The sequence below is a fragment of the Gorilla gorilla genome, chromosome 22 (genome assembly GCF_029281585.2).
Source record: "Gorilla gorilla gorilla isolate KB3781 chromosome 22, NHGRI_mGorGor1-v2.1_pri, whole genome shotgun sequence".
Classification (NCBI taxonomy): domain Eukaryota; kingdom Metazoa; phylum Chordata; class Mammalia; order Primates; family Hominidae; genus Gorilla; species Gorilla gorilla.
Window position 1 is genome coordinate 25,811,676 of NC_073246.2, and position 18,160 is coordinate 25,829,835.

Below are 18,160 nucleotides of genomic sequence, written 5' to 3' on the forward strand. Positions count from 1 at the left end.
ATTACAAGGATCCCCCATGCTATCCTTTTATAGCCGTATCCACACACACTCCTATCCCTAAGCCCTGGAAAACATTAATTTGTTCTGCATCTTTATAAACTTTTTACTTCAGGAATGTTATATATGTTACTTTGCAAGCTTTTTTTCTTAACGCAGTGTAATTTCCTTGCATTGAATTCAAGTTGCTTAGTGAATCAATAGTTTTCTCCTTTTTTATTGTTGGATAGGATTCCATGGCATGAGTATATGATATGGTTTGGTTCTGTGTCCCCACCTAAATCTCATCATTTACCTCCCATAATTCTCATGCATTGTGGGGTAGACCCAGAGGAAGATAATTGAATCATGGGGCCAGGTCTTTCCCCTGCTATTCTCCTGATAGCAAATGAGTCTCACAACATCTGACAGTTTTACAAAGGGGCATTTCCCTGTACAGACTCTCTTGTCTCTTGCTGCCACCATGTAAGAGGTGACTTTCACCTTCTGCCATGATTGTGAGGCCTCCTCAGCCACATGGAACTATGAGTCCAATAACCTCTTTTTTTTAAAATTGCCCAGTCTCAGCTATGTCTTTATCAGCAGCATGAAAGTAGACTAATACGGTATATGACAATTTGTTTAGCATTCACCTGTTGAAGGACATTTGGGCTGTTTCTAGCTACTGGATATTAATTAACAAAGCTGCTATCCACATTCCTGTACAGGTTTTTGTGTGAAAATACATTTTGATTTCATTAGGATAAAAGTCTAAGGAGGGAAACTGCTAGATCATGTGGCAAGAGTATGCTTAGTTTTATATGAAATTGCCAAGCTATTTTCTGGAATGGCTGTGTAATTAAACATTCCCATTAGCAATGAATGAGTGATTCAGTTTATTTTCAAACTCAGAAAAAAAGATTGTGGTGATTTCACTATTTTTTAAAAATTATAACTGCTGTGATAAGTGTAGTAATATATCATTATTGGTTTTAATTTATATTTCCTAATGACAAACAATGTTGAACAAATTTTTTTGTTTGTTTGTTTGTTTTGAGACGGAGTCTTGCTCTGTCACCCAGGCTAGAGTACAGTGGCAAGATCTCGGCTCACTGCAAGCTCTGCCTCCCAGGTTCATGCCATTCCCCTGCCTCAGCCTCCTGAGTAGCTGGGACTACAGGCGCCCACCACCACACCCGGCTAATTTTTTTGTACTTTTTTTAATTACAGATGGGGTTTCACCATGTTAGCCAGGATGGTCTCCATCTCCTGACCTCGTGATCCACCCACCTCGGCCTCCCAAAGTGCTGGGATTACAAGTGTGAGCCACTGCCCCCGGAGAGTGTTGAACAACTTTTCACGCATTTATTGGCTATCTGTCCTCATCAGTGAAACACATGTTCATGTATCTTTCTAATTGAATTATTTTTACTGTGCATTGTTTCGAGTCCTATATACATTCTAGACTCTGGCCCTTTGTTGAGTATGTTGCCTGCAAATATTTTCTCTCAGTCTCTGCCTGGTCTTTTCTTTCTCTTCATGGGGTAATGCAGAGATAAGTTAAAAAACAAACAAACAAACTGATGAGCTCTAGTTAATCAATGGTCTTCAACCATTATTTCTTCAGACTCACAGACACACTCTGCTTTTTGTATCCATATTGAACTCTTATCATAAGAGAAGTGAAGCAATTCTATCAATTATTGATCTGTTCTCAAATTCACTAATTCTGTTTCCTTTCATCTCTAGTCTACATTTATCCTATCTAGCAAGCTATTTTTTCCTCCCTGTTATTGTATTGTTTAGTTCTATAATTTCCATTTGATTCTCTTTAATAACTGATGGAATTATTTGATATTTTCTATTATGTCATCTGTTTCAAAAGAATTTTTAGTCGCTTTTTGCAATTAAAGCATTTTTGTGATGATTGCTCCTAAATCCTTGTCAGATAATTGCAACATCTGATTCTGCTCAGTGTTGTCACTTGATATTGTTTTCTCATTCAAGTTAATGATTTTCCTGATTCGTGGTATAACATTCTGTCTTTTGTTAGAAGATTACAAGTCCTACTGAAGTCTTTATTTTAGCAGGTAGCTACCTTGTCTAAGTTTAGCAAGCAGAGCCTGGCCTACTTTTATGGACTGTGGTTCCAATGACAACTTCATTTTTAGAGTCTTTATGGTGTTATTTTGATTGCTTGTTGGGTGCCTTATGATGCCACTGGGCTCTCACTGGTCTCTACTGGTACTGCCTGGTGGCCAGAAGATGCTTTCCCAGGCCTGGACTCATAATGCCTCAATCTAGAAAAGTGAGTCTCCAGCCTTTAGAAGGAGTCTTTCCCTGGCAGTGCCACTCATTGTGACAGGTTTTTCTCTCGTGGGCGCAGCCCAGTGTCTGGTGTTTTGGGTTGGGGAAGGGAGTCTCAGGCACACAGGAAAAAGCATTAGTTGTGGCAGAATTTTCCTTGCTGCTTCTGCTCAGTTGACCAATGTCTCTTGGTAAAGAAGAGAGTCTCTGACCCACTAGGATGGATGGCTTCCTGGGCCAGCCTGGTTACGATGGCAAGATCCCCCTCCCAGTGCTTCGAGACCCCCTAGGTTTCCCTTAATGTGTGTGCCTGTGTGTGGCAGGGGTGAGGGAGGAGTGGGAAGCAACCATAGTCCTTGTTCACTAGCCTTGTCTGCTTTGTTCATCAGCTGGTGTCACTATCAGTCTCCATTCCTGATACTGCTGGGCTGACCTGGTGTTATCGAAAGGACTCTTATTCAATCTGGCAGAGAGAGGAATGAGCCTACCTGATCTGCCTTTTGATGCAAAATTGGGGAAGGGGAAGCAGTGGGCCTGGCTTGCTTTCTTCTGTTGAGTGGGCATCAAAAGACCTGTTTCTTTAATCCTGAGACCTCTGACATCTGCCTGTCTTTCAGAGTTCTCTCTCTCTCTCTCTTTATTTTTTCTTTGTCTCTTACAACTTCCAGTGTTTGTGGTTGTACGTAGTTGAGAGGATCAAGAATAAACAGGCCTATCCTATCTTATCTGAACCAGAAATAATTTTATCTTCTTTTAAATTACACTAGGACCCCCCAAAAGCACACCTGCTGGTAGTATCCTTAAAAGTGAGAATAATCTTTACATAAAATGTTGGTTTTATGATCACATAAAATAATACTTAAAGTGGTAGCTTTAATTATCATTATCTTTATTATGTTGTTATTATTGTTGTCATTTTATCATTATTATTAATATATTATCAAAAGTTGTTGAAAATAGCCATAGAATTCTAGATCTTTTGAGAAAGTGTAATTATAAAACATTAGTATTAGCCAGGCGCCGTGGTTCATGCCTACAATCCCAGCATCTTGAGAGGTCGAGGTGGGCGAATTGCTTGAGGTCAGGAATTCAAGTCCAGCCTGGCCAACATGATGAAACCCCGTCTCTACTGAAAATACCAAAACTAGCTGGGTGGGGTGGTGGGCACTTGTATTCTTAGCTACTTGGGAGACTGAGGCAGAAGAGTCACTTGAACCCGGGAGGTGGAGGTTGCAGCGAGCCAAAATTGTTCCACTGCACCCCTGCCTGAGCAAGAGAGTAAGACTCCGTCTCAAAAAAATAAAATAAAATAAAATAAAACAGTAGTATTATATTAAAGTACATACCAAAAGAGTCTAATTTAACGATGACACAACAGGAACAGAGAGCAGCATATAAATCTCACCTATTAACTATTTAACCAATACTAAAAACAACAGTGAAAATTAAAATATTGGAAGTTCCTAAAAGTTTGAAATATTCTGAACAACTTAGAGGAAATTTTAGTTTTCATAAAATAATTAAGAAGTAATACTTATATTAATTTTAATATTTATATTCTTCACCTAATTAAAGCTGAATTATGGAATAAAACTGTCACTCAAACATTTTAGGTTTATATTTACTGTATTCATATACGTTTTTGTTTCAGAAATGTTTATTGGAAGTAGTATAAATTTCTATGAGGAAAGACTTGAAAAGTTTTATCTGTGACCCCAAGAAGATCACAGTCAATGTGAAGTAGGCTAAAAATGGTCCAAGAGCCCATTTTAGAAAAATAACAGTCTTTGTTCAAAAAATACCTTGAAACCATTAGATATATTACAAGAAGCCTTAAGTATAGAGTCTGGAAAAGACATTGAAACAAAGACACAGCTAGACTCTTCTGCACAAGTCTTCTGCGTATCAGTCAAATATAAAATGAAGAAAAATAAAGATTGAAAAGCTAAAAAAAAATTGTATGCAATTATATTCCAGATATATTAGGTCTTAATTAATGTATTGATGATTTCAATAATAAAATGCCCATTGTTGTCTGAGAAAAAAACAAAACAAAAAAAAACAGCTGTGAAAGAGGCAACAGGAAATTTGTAAAAAGAGTAGATCCCAGGGAATGGAGCAGGCAACTGAAGCTTTTAAATAAGGGAGCCAGTAAGACATTTCTGATAATTGATTAGGCAAAGTGCTTTTAAGAACTGTGTTAACTAATATTCAACTTGAAGTTTTTTATGATGACATGATGTAAACCTTATTCATTATCCTATTCCATCAATGGACTTAACACATAATTTTGGAGGAATGTGAAAGAATTTTCATAGTGTCTAGAATGTAGTGATTAGCAAACAGTGTATACGGAACATTGTGATAACCCACACACTTAAAACAGTTCTTTGAAAATAGTCTTAGCTGAGATAACTGGGAGAAGCACAATATCTCATTTTTTTCCAAGAATTATTTGCAATAATGAAACAGATACTGGGTCCCTTAGAATACAACATTTGGCATTTTGGTCAATTGCATTTGACATACACTGTGAAAATTGTTCTGTATTACATGGTAATTCCTGCTACATTGGAATCAGGACCAAGATTATTGGACCATGATAAATGACCTTATGTCTGCTTGGAGAAGTCAAGTTTTTACAGGTAATGCTTCAGCTGAAATTGAAAAGTATGTATGACTCTGTCAGGTAGACAAGGAAAAGGCAAAACGTTTCAGAAAGATAAAATGACCTGACAAAGTGTAGAGGCATGAAAGGAATAGGTATATGGAAGCAGGTAGTTTTTGGCATGGCTTGAGTATAAGAGACGGATGGAGAAGAATGAGTAGTTGGAGCTTGGGATGATAGGAACTCTCAATGTCAAGTTAAGCATGATACAAATAAAACTTTATTTTATAGGCAATAGAGAACTGGAGATCCTTAAACACTTTTAAAGAAAGAAGGCATGTGCCCTATCTTAACTGTTGGAAAAGTAAGTCATGCATGTATATAGTATAGTTGGGAGGATGGTAATGCCAGCAAAAAATAAGAGTAGACTATGAGAGAATTCCATTTAATTGATGATAGGTGTCTAAAGTAGAACAGAATAGAGCCACAGAAGTAGAAGGAATTGGTGGATGTTGAAACATTGCTAATGAGACTAGAAAAAGACTGTCCACAGAGATCTGAGACAATCTGGAAGATGTTGATGGCTTTCACCAATTTCCAAAATAAATACGTAAGACAGTACAAGCTTTGATGAGGTAGGATGAAAAGATTGAATTCAGCTTGAGGACTCTGTGGAATATGTACATTCTCAGTAATCAGGTGATCCAGAACTGTCTAGGAAGGCTGATGTTTTCTATCCAGGAAAAAAGATAAGTGACTACTTGTCAGCAGGTAGTTGAAGGTTACAGTCTAAATGAGATGACTCAAGTAGATTTGTAAAGTGAAAAGAAAACTGGGAAGAAGACCAAGCTCTGCTGCACACCAAATGCACCAAAATAAGTATTCTTTCCTGGGCTGGAGATTTGGGAAGGCCTAAAACATAAGGGAAGAAGCAGGAGTAGAGAAAAAACAAAAAAAGGGTGTCAATAATCAAAAACTTGATCAATAGTATCAGAAGTTGCAGAGAAGTCAGGTAAGATAAGGCCTGAAGTGCACCCTTTGGATTAGTGCATGTAAAGACATGGTGACTTTATAAAAAATAATTTCAGCGAAATAGTAAGAGCTGGTTCTGGGATGAAGTATGTTGAGCCATCAAGGTACAGGGAGAAGGTAATGGCAGTGGCTGGTTAATTTCCTAAAGAGCATGTCTATGAGTAGAAAAGATAATTTCACTTCAAATAATATCATAAATGAAGAAATTTTTTTCTGATATTGCTATCTGAGAGCAATTTGAAGTCAGCAGGCAGAGAGAGAGAAAATGAGAGAGGGAGAGAGAGAGAGAGCGGAGAGAAGAGAAGCTGAAGGTATCGGAAAGAAAGGAGATACTTAATGCAGTGTGGTGTGGAGAAGATAACAGTAGATGAGGCCATCCTGAAGGTGGCAGTAAAGATCACAAAGTACCCACATTAAGTTTTAAGACAAACTTGTAAAACCAGAAGGAAGAAAGTCAGAACATTTAGATTTATGTATAATTTGATGTTTAAGAGTTTAGGGTCTTTCCACATTCAAGTCTTGATTTTTACTGTGAAATAGAATAAAAGCAATCTCTTGAAGATGAGGAGGCCAAAAATTATCTACTTGAGAAGAGTGATAAAATTTTGAAATAGCCAGGCAGATGGGAAATACATCTGACAAGGGTGGTATTATAGGAGTTGTAGAACAAAACTAAAATTAAATATCATAAAATTGAAGTGACAGAAACCCACAAAAGTATACATTTTTTTCCAACAGCTTTCAGAAGATGGGCATAGGACTGATAAATGCAGCTGGCAAAAGTCTACCACATTTGGGCTTTGTATAGCAAGGACATCAGAAGAACAGCACCGTCAGAAGGGAGGGTACAGTGATTATGGTGGAACTGCATTATAAACTCCAGGCTTTTTGGAAAAACCAAGTTCTTAGACAAAAGAAAAGCGAATAGACATTAAAAGAGATAGAAGTCAAGAGAGTATTGATTAGAGTAAGGGCTGACTTGTAAGCATGGTTGGCAGACCCACCCCTAATATTTAAGGTGCCCGGGGCCAGAATGTTATTAGAGCTCCTTCTATTACTTACCTAAATATTTAAAAGTAGTAAATCAAGACAAATTATTAATGCAATGTGATTGATGCTACTTTGACAATTTATCCTTATAAAAGCATGAAGGAGGGAAGTTCCACTTCAATATGTGGTGGTTCAGGAAGAGCCGTTCCTTAGACCCTGATGTCCATTCCTCTCATCCCAGCCTCAGCTCCATCCCATGCTGAGGGAGATCTGACCACATGTGTGTCACGCAGGTTCTTGTGCCCAACATCCTTTACAACCTTCTCAAATGGCTTGTGTCTAAGGACGTGGATACCACAAATGGATCCTCTGAGGAGAAAAGAGCTTCATAAAAAATCTGTGCAGGCTGCAGAGGCAGGAACAAGGCAGTTAGGCCAGGAATTCCAGCATCCTGTTATTCAGCATATAATCTGAGAAGGAGGTGCAAGGTCTCCAAGTGAGCACTTATACTTGGCCCCACAAACTCTTCACCCCATCAGAAGGGGTGTAGTATAAAAAGGGAAGACTAAGGCCTTGCAAAGAAGACCCTCTTTTGGGGTCCAAGGGGTAACATTGGTAGGATAAGGATTAAGATTATTAATGATTCCAATGTAGAATACCAGGGTTGAAAATTCAATAGGTAGGACATTCATGATAACAGAAAGAGATGTAAGACACGTGTGCTTAAGAGATTGAATCATTAAACTCTATATATTTTATTGAATCATTGAAATACACATATATTTGAATCATTGGAAAAAGGTATATATATGTATATATATGTATATTTATATGAGGTTAAGGCACTAAAGAACCTGCATGAAGCTAGCTCTCCAGATTAATCTACTGTCAGATACTCAAGTCTTCAAGGTGAGAACAAGAGTTTGAGTGGAGAGGACCTGGTGAAATGGGAGCAAAAGACTTTGACAGGTGAGCAGAAATGTCGAGGTTCAGTAAAGGGTGATAATGGGCAGGAAGGGATGACACAGCCAAAGTACAGAAGAAGTTTGGGTTAAAGCTGACATAGAATCTTTGCAAGAGACTAGGAAAAGGAAGCTGTCACTGCTTTAGAGTCCTATCATCAGCAGGGCACGGGCAAATAAGCATTCATTATTCTAGGGAGAAGAGATGGGTTTTAGTTAGGGAAAAAAACCCAGAAGCAAAGAGGATGAGCTCGAGGAGCAGAGAATTGCTAACACATTTTGGTAGAAGCCATGACTACTTCCACATGTATACATATGTAACTAACCTGCACATTGTGCACATGTACCCTAAAACTTAAAGTATAATAATAATAAAATAAAAAAAAAGACTTGGAAATGAAAAGAATAAAATAAAAAAAAGGAAGCCATGACTACTTTGTCACTTTCATTACCAGTCCCTGCACAGCACTGGAGCAATATGTATACGTAACAAACATTGGTTAAGTTTATGAATTATTTGATATTATTTCTATCAGCCAGATCTTCTCAAGGTTGAACAAAATAGCCTTAAAAAATCATAGTTTTTCCAGTCATAGCCGGCTCTAGAAAATTAGTTAATAGGAAGATTGCAGAGCTCTGGAAAAGAGAAGGTGAGTAGTAGAGGTCTTTTTAGTTCTCTTTCAGAATTTTATGTCTATCATAATAATTTGGGTAATGTAAATTTCAATCACCCAGTATTTAAGAAAACGGAAGAAGATAAAATGTGATATATCCTTTATATATTTTGCAAATAATTATTGTGGAGCTGTTTTTAACTATTGATTTTGTGATTAATAATAATAATAACTGCATTTAGGTTATGAAATAACACAGAGCCCCACTAGGATCTTCATAGTTGAATTTTTTTAACCCAGAAGAATATGACAACAAAATAATTACTGAAGTAACTAAAAAAATTATTATTGACTTATATTCTCCCTAGCCAAATATCTATAACAATGTTTTTCTAAATGTAAATACTAATATAATAGTGACGTCATAAAATAAATCTTGTGGGTCATAAGCTGATTTTTAAACTTATAACAATGTATCATAGACTTTAAAATGATGTTTAAAGAGAAATTCTGGCATTCATCTACTTATTTATCCACCTGCATGTATTGAGTGCCTGCTCTAAATGCCAAGTGCTCTGCTGTAATTGGAAGTAGAATGCTGAACCTGGTAAGTAAGGATACTCCTTTTACAGAGCTGAAACCTGCAGCATCCAGTATTGAGAGGTGAAGCCAGCTGGACTTCCTGGGTGAGTGGGGACTTGGAGAACTTTTCTGTCTAGCTAAAGGTTTGTAAACGCACTAATCAGCACTCTGTAAAAACTGACCAATCAGCGATCTGTAAAATGGACCAGTCAGCGCTCTGTAAAACGGACCAATCAGCAGGACGTGGGCAGGGCCAAATAAGGGAATAAAAGCTGGCCACCCGAGCCCACGGAGGCAACCCACATGGGTGGTCCTCCAAGCTGTGGAAGTTTTGTTCTTTCCCTCTTCGCACTAAGTCTTGCTGCTGCTCGGTATTTGGGTCTGCGCTACCTTTATGAGCTGTAGCACTCCCCACGAAGGTCTGCAGCTTCACTCCTGAAGCCAGCAAGACCACGAACCTACCGGGAGGAACAAACAACTCCAGAGGCGCAACCATTAAGAGCTGTTAGCACTCACTGCGAAGGTCTCCGGCTTCACTCCTGAAGTCAGTGAGACCACGAACCCACCCGAAGGAAGAAACTCCAGACAGATCTGAACATCTGAAGGAACAAACTCCGGACACACCATCTTTAAGAACTGTAACACTCACCGCGAGGGGCCGCAGCTGCGTTCTTGAAGTCAGCGAGACCAAGAACCCACTGGAAGGAACCAATTCCGGACACAGTAAGATAACCCCTAGCCACATGTGGCTACTGAGCTCTTGAAATATGGCTACTCCAAATTGAGACTTGCTGAAAGCATAAGATAGTCAATTTTTCAATGATAGTATGAAAAAAGACAAAGTATTGAATAGATAACTTTATATTGATTACATGTTGGAATAATTATATTTTGGATATATTGGGCTAAATGACACATTAACTCATTTCATCTGTTTCAATTTAAAAAATACTGCTTCTAGAAAATTTTTAAGGAAATGTGTGGCTTCATTTGTGGCTTGCATTATGTTTCTATTGAATGGATAGCACAAGCTTTGGGTCTAAGGGTAAAACAGATAGTTAAGCAAGCAATTGCAATATGGTGTACTAAGTACTATGGAAGGGAACTATAAGCTGTCAATGGGAGAGAAACATCACCTAATTTAAAATAGTAAAGAAAAGCTTTTCAAGAGGTGGAATGTTTAAATATATACTTAAATAATGGGTAAGAATGGGCCAGAAAAAAAAGCTAGGGTAGTATATACTCAAAAGTAGAAAAACAAGAATCAAGAAGAAAAACATCTGCATTTGATAAACTAAAAGAAATATAATGGCTCACACCTGTAATCCCAACATTTTGGGAGGCCAGGGCGGGTGGATCACGAGGTCAGGAATTCGAGACCAGACTGGCCAACGTGGTGAATCCCCGTCTCTACTTAAAAAAATACAAAAACTAGCCAGGCAGGGTGGCGGGCGCCTGCAATCCCAGCTACTTGGAAGGCTGAGGCAGGAGAATCACTTGAAACAGAAAGGCAGAGGTTGCAGTGAGTCAAGATCATGCCACTGCACTCCAGCCTGGGCAACAAGAGCGAAACTCCATCTCAGAAAAGAAAAAAAAAATTATATATATATATACACGCACACACACACACACACACACACACACACACACACACACATATAGAGAGAGAGAGAGAATGTAGAGAATAATGAATGAGAGTGGTAGGGACCAGTGAGGCAAGAAAGTTAAGCAAGGGTTGGAGCATCAACGATTTTTAGAAGCACTGTAAAAAGACTGGTTTTTATAGTAAGATCAATGAAAAGTCACTGAAGGATTCTAATCAGGATAAGATATTACCAGATTTCCTTCTTTGAAAGATCATTCTGGCAGTAAAACAGAAAATGGATTAGAGGAAAACAACACTGATCTTTTCGAAGGTACTGAGCATGAAGATGAAAAACATGCCTTTTGTCTTTGTTATTGGTTGAAGGTGGAGGGCAAGGGAGGCAGAGGGAGCAGGAGCAAACCTTTAAAGAAAGCGTTTTTTGTGGTTTCTTCAAGAAGTGGGAGAGAGAGTAAACGGGTTTAGACTTGGCTAGTTGAATGATTTCAGTGGGCTCTGAATTTCATGTCTGTCTCTATTTGTCTGTTATTAGGCCCTGGAGTGATAGGGCAGCAGAATATCTACTCTGAACTAAGAGCATAACAAAGGAGGTGGAAGAGGCGCCAGGATAGCTCCCATATTTGGAGTGTTATCATTCAAGTACACACTGGCACCAGGGTCCCTGAGGCTTGCACATTGAGATTGTCAACACTGCAAGAGGGAGTTTTTGTGGCAGAACAGACATTGATTGGAGATGCTGGCAGGGTAGATAAGTAATGAGTCTGGGACTCTGTAGAGATGTTCAGGCAGGGGACAAAATTATACATGAGCTTTCAATGAGTAAATAGTTTTGAGAACAGTTATGGTTTATGTGTATATATATAATTATAATTATAACCATACAATAATTATATATAATTATAATATTTATGTATAAATATTATATAATTAATAATATATAATATATTATTATTTATATATTATGTATTATAATTATATATAAAAGTGTATATTATAATTATATATAATTATATATATTATAATTATATATAATTATATATATTATAATTATATATAATTATATATATTATAATTATATATAATTATATATTTATAATTATATATAATTATATATTTATAATTATATATAATTATGTATATTATAATATATAAAATTATGTATATTATAATTATATATAATTATGTATATATAATTATATATAATTATATATTTATAATTATATATAATTATATATGTATAATTATATATAATTATAAATATATAATTATATATAATTATATATACATAATTATATATAATTATGTATTTATAATTATATATAATTATGTATTTATAATTATATATAATTATATATTTATAATTATATATAATTATATATTTATAATTATATATAATTATATATTTATAATTATATATAATTATATATTTATAATTATATATAATTATATATTTATAATTATATATAATTATATATTTATAATTATATATAATTATATATTTATAATTATATATAATTATATACATAATTATATATAATTATATACATAATTATATATAATTATATACATAATTATATATAATTATATATTTATAATTATATATAATTATATACATAATTATATATAATTATATACATAATTATATATAATTATATACATAATTATATATAATTATATATTTATAATTATATATAATTATATATTTATAATTATATATAATTATATATTTATAACATTAAATACTTATGTATATATCAATAATATGCAATATATATTAATATATTGTGTATTAATATATTAATATATAGATAATATATAATATATTGTTATCAATATATTAATATATAAGTAATATATTATCAATACATTAATATATGCTAATAATATAACAATATATTAATAATATATAAAATATAATAATATGTCTGATGATTGCATATATAGTATATGTATACATACAAGCCATAACTGTTCTCGACTACTCATTGAAAGCTCATGCATAACTATTTTATATATACATAAATATAATTATATATATAATTGTCTAAGAAATGTGGAAAAAAATGAAAGAAAATAAGTCTTAGCCCAAATCTCAAGAATAATTTTAGAATTTTAGATGTTGTTTCTTGATACTATCAAAGCCAATGCTTGTTTTTTTTTCGTATTAAACATATTGAAATGTTTTCCTTTACTATATAAAACTTAAATACATGGTTAATATAACCAACAGACCTACATAAGCTAACTTTCAAATGTCCCACCTGGCATATACTTAAGTAATAAAACTTTAAACAATTATCTAATTATAGAATCCAACTGATTTATATATACTGCACATATACATTATGTTTTTTTGCATAGTTTTAAGATAAATGGAATTTTCCAGGTAGAGAAACTTGACTGGATATCACCATACCTGCTCATGCCTGTCATTCCAGCACTTTGGGAGGCTGAGGCAGGAGGATTGCTTGAGGCCAGGAGTCCAAGACCAATCTGAGCAACATACTGAGAGCGTGTCTCTACAGAAAACATAATAGTAAACAAAACTTGTGTGGCAACTTGAGGAAAATTATTTAATTCAAAACTTCAAAATGTGTAGTTCCATCAGTTTGGAAAATCGTATCACCAGTGGCAACACTGTTAGTGGCACTGAATCGCTAACACACAGCTCTATTGGTCTGGTTGATAGGTCTGCGTTCACTGTGATTCTACATAGAAGGGGAAAATCTGGCTTCTTCATTATTTATTTGCTGTGTGTAGACTTTTCCTAGCATTTGCATATGTGTGTGTGTATATATATATATATATACATATATATATATATATATATTTTTTTTTTTAGATGGAGTCTCAGTCTGTAGCCCAGGCTGGAGTGCAGTGGGGCGATCTCAGCTCACTGCAACCGCCGCCTCCCAGGTTCAAGTGATTCTCCTGCCTCAGCCTCCCAACTAGCTGGTACTACAGGCGCGTGCCACCACATCGGGCTAATTTTTTGTATTTTTAGTAGAGACAGAGTTTCACCGTGTTGGCCAGGATGGTCTCAATCTCCTGACCTCATGATCCACCTGCCTTGGCATGAGCCACCACTCCCGGGTACCTTTGCATATCAAAAGATACATTTCATTATAGACTATTTCTCTTTAATTCATTTCCTTTCTGCAGTACTACCCTTGTTTTGCAGGATGTCTAGTTTCCCCAACCCACTTTCTCAGTGAATGCTGGTAGTCCGACACTGTAATTCTTATAATACGTAAATATACTCCCAACAATTTTCAAAAGCCTCTGCAGGAAGATATCTAACTACTAATTTAGAGAATGTATAGATCTTTTAAGGAGTATTTTTAAATGTAGATTTCATTATTACTCAGGCAGTGTGAAGCCAAGAGATCAGAAGATGATGGTCATTGAAAAGAGATTTTGTTACAGTTCAAGAGAAGCAAGCACAACATGCCGTGCCTTCATCTTCTGCTATGATTGTAAGCTTCCTGAGGCCCTCACCAGAAGTGGATGATGGCTTTACCCTTCTTGTACAGTTTGCAGAATGTGAACGAAAGAAACTTCTTTTCTTCATAAATTACCCAGTCTCAGGTATTCCTTTAGAACAAGGCAAAACAGATTGGCCCGGCACGGTGACTCACACCTGTAATCCCAGCACTTTGGAAGGCCGAGGTGGGAGGATCATGAGGTCAGAAGATTGGGACCATCCTGGCTAACACAGTGAAACCCCGTCTCTACTAAAAATACAAAAAATTAGCCGGATGTGGTGGCGGGTGCCTGTAATCCCAGCACTGGGGAGGCTTAGGAGAATCACTTGAATCCGGGAGGCAGAGGTTGCTGTGAGCCAAGATCGTGCCACTGCACTCCAGCCTGGGCAACAGAGTAAGACTCTGTCTCAAAAACAAAACAAAACAAAAAGAACAATGCAAAACAGACTAACACAGCATTAGAATAAAAAGACAGCATTAGAATAAAAAGACATTGTTAATACAAAGAGATGGCAAACAGCCGGAAATGTGGGAGTAAAACCAGGAGGACTTGGTCTCCTGGAAGACAAAAGAGGAGATCTTTTCAAGGAATGAGAGAACAACACTGTTAGGTGATTTTTAGGGTCAAATACGATAAAGGCTTGAGATGGTTAAACTAAACATAACAACGGGCAGACAATTTTAACCTGATATCAGTATGAGTTGAATTATGAAGAGGAAATCTGATTTCTGAGGTCAGAGAAAGGAGGAAATAGAAACAGTGGGCATGCGCTCTTTTACCCTGAGAATTCTACCTATGCCAGCGAGGGAGGAACTTGTTAGCCAGAACAAACTGCCATGTCCGGAAAAGATTTTTTAAAATTTGTTAATTTTATTTTTAATTCAGTTAGAAGGCAAAAATTAAGCATGTGTAAAAGCTTACAGGAAGGAAGACGTTTGTGGAGAGTGGTAGGTTAAATATACAGACAGGAAATAATCGGTTTTCTTCAGAAAATGTGGAAGGCAAGCAATGAAGGGCACACATTTTTTTTAAGTGAGCTTTCTTCAGTTCCAGGGGAAAATGATTTTATTCTAACAGAAAACAAGAAAAAAACAGATCAGATGAAGGTTCATAAAAATTTGTAACTTTGAGGGCAGGAGACTGAGGGAGTGATCTTCTGGCAGGTTTTATTTTATTCCTTTTTTCCCCTAAGAATTAGATAAACTCACCAGATAAGAATAAGGTAGGTGAAAAAAGGATCCTAAATTTAAGAAGAATTTAGGAAGTTAGAAATAGCGGTGTGGAGACTGAGAGAGAGAGCCAATTAGAGAAATAAATCCCCAAAAGGGTGGAGCATCTAATGTATGTAGTAGGTATATTTAGAATTTTATTACAAGCTTTTTCTGCTTCTTAAAGGATAAAAAAAACAAGTGTACTGAGAATATATCATTTCAAATGAAACAGCATATAAAAGATTTTCATGATAACTGTAAAAAAGATGATATAGTTTTACAGGATTAGGCATCAGTAATGAAGAAGAATATAGGCCAAATCTGAAAGTCATGTCCTCAGGATGAATCTTAAACACTTACAAGATACGTAACTCATTCACATCAAACACAAGAAGTTAGAAACTGCTTTGAAACAGCACGTCATATATCTAGACTTACGGTTTTTCAATTACAGGGGTTGATTCTTATATTCAATTGTAGTTGTCATGGTGGATTGTTTTCATAGCATATGTAAAAAGGAAGAGAAAATGAATATCCACACCAAATTTGTAGCAGTTGAATTACAATAAGTTTGATGAATTCTGCACAGTATTAACCAAAGAATTGTGTTATGTTTGCAAAAGGCTTACACATTTGCATAAACTGACAGGAACAAAGAGACTACCTCTTTATGCATATCCCTATTTTCCTTTACCGATGTTCACATTGAGCAAGGGAATGCAAGCCCAGGGCTCGAAGGAAGGGCATTATGATAGGTTTTTAAAATAACAACTGCCTCTTTCAGCAGTTATTTTTCTTTAAGGAGCCAAAAACTAAAATTTAAACCTTCATGCTGTCCCAAGCACAACTGAGGAACTTGCCATCACAAATTGAAATCAACAATCATTTAGACACCTGTTCAGTGCTGTGGAGCCACAAAGATGGCAAACCACAAAGAAGCAAATTATGAAATTCTAGAGACAGCAAAGTATGTAGACATGATCCCTGAAGAATGCGGGGTTTAGGAGTTCTGACCTCCATGCAGTCAAAGATCCACGTATAACTTTGACTTTGCAAAAATTTAACTACTAATAACCTACTGTTGACCAGAAGCCTTAATGATAACATAAAGTTGATTAACAAAATGTTTTATGTTATATGTGTTATATAGTGTATTATTACAATAAAGTAAGCTAGAGAACTGAACATGTTATTAAGAAAATCATAAGGAAGAGGAAGTATATTTACTATTTATTATGTGGAAGTGGATCATCATAAAAGGTCTTCATCCTGGTCATCTTAACATTGAGTAGAGTAAGGAGGAGGAAGAGAAGAGGCTGATCTTACTGGCTCAGGGGTGGCAGAGGTAGAAGAAAATCCACATATAAGCTGACCTTCAAAGTTAAAACCCATATTGTTCAAGGGTCAACTGTATAACTGACAACTACAACCATAACTAAGAATTATAAGTTAGTGATTAAAAAGGTGAGCTTCAGAATTAGGTATAGCTAGTTGGTGTTACCCACTATAAACTGTGTGACAACGGGTAAGATACTTATTCATCCTAAATCTCAGGTTTGCTTGTCTGTAAAATGAGCAGGATAACATTCACTTCCATAAGATAGGGTACCAGTAAGTGAAATAAGTATTAAAGTGCCTCTTATGATATCCTTCACATATTAGCCATTAAAAAATAGAAACTGAAGCAATACATAAGAGTGTTGAAGACATTAATTCAGTCTAAATGCAGTGGGGTGCAGAAAGGAAGGGTGTTTCCTTTCCCAGATCCCAATGCTAGCTAAGGCTAAGTACAAAATCTGAATCATGGGCTAGGCATGGTGGCCCACGCCTGTAATACCAGCACTTTGGGAGGCCAAGGCGGGTGGATCACGAGGTCAGGAGATCGAAACCATCCTGGCTAACACGGTGAAAACCCATCTCTACTAAAAATACAAAAAATTAGCCAGGTGTGGTGGCGGGCGCCTGTAGCCCCAGACGCTTGGGAGGCTGAGGCAGGAGAATTGCTTGAACCCAGGAGGCAGAGGTTGCAGTGAGTGGAGATCGCACCACTGCACTCCAGCCTGGGTGACAGAACGAGACTCCATCTCAAAAAAAAAAAAAAATAAATCTGAATTATGTCCAATCAAAATACACACACACACACACTCTCTCTCTCTCTCTCTCTCTCTCTCTCTCTCTCTTCCAAAAACTCAGTTTTAAAGTTGGTGTCGGCTTTACCACATTGAAAAATAAATTCCGTGATGCAGGTCACCTCCCCTGATAAAGGCTTTTTTTTCATTTTGGGAGCTACATATGTACAATTTTTCTATCAGAAAATCCCCCACCTTCAAACATCTAAATTACATCAGCTATAATCTGATCTCTCCTAATTTACTTTAACAGCAACAAAAACCATATTTCTGTCATCAGTGCTTATATCTCTGCCATGACAAATACCAGTAGAAAAAAATAATAGTCTCTTGGATTTAGCCTCAAACTTACAACACATCTCTTTGGGTTCATGATCTAATACAAAACTTGTGAATATAAATTTACTCACAAACACATCTATTACCTCAACAGTCTATCCCTTCCAAATGAACCTGTACAAGTTAAAAACACAAAATGGAAATATATACATATATAGATATCTATCTATCTATCTATATACGTATAGAACTCCAACTATTCCCTTTCTGCTGTGTACTGACTGTTTGTGTCTCATCAAAATTCAAATGTTGAAGCCCTAATTCCCAACATGATGGTATTAGGGAGTGGGGCCTGTGGGAAATACTTAAGTCATGAGAGTG

At 36.1% G+C, this 18,160-nt stretch overlaps 1 long non-coding RNA gene across 1 annotated transcript in view; it reads left to right on the forward strand.

The window, feature by feature from the left end:
* Positions 1-7,024, forward strand: part of LOC109024473 (uncharacterized) — a 42,060-nt gene extending 35,036 nt beyond the window's left edge. Inside the window, exons 2-3 of the long non-coding RNA XR_002003978.4 lie at positions 5,183-5,255; positions 6,662-7,024. This is a non-coding gene — a long non-coding RNA (uncharacterized lncRNA). The remainder of the gene's footprint in view (positions 1-5,182; positions 5,256-6,661) is intronic.
* Positions 7,025-18,160: the final 11,136 nt, after the last annotated feature.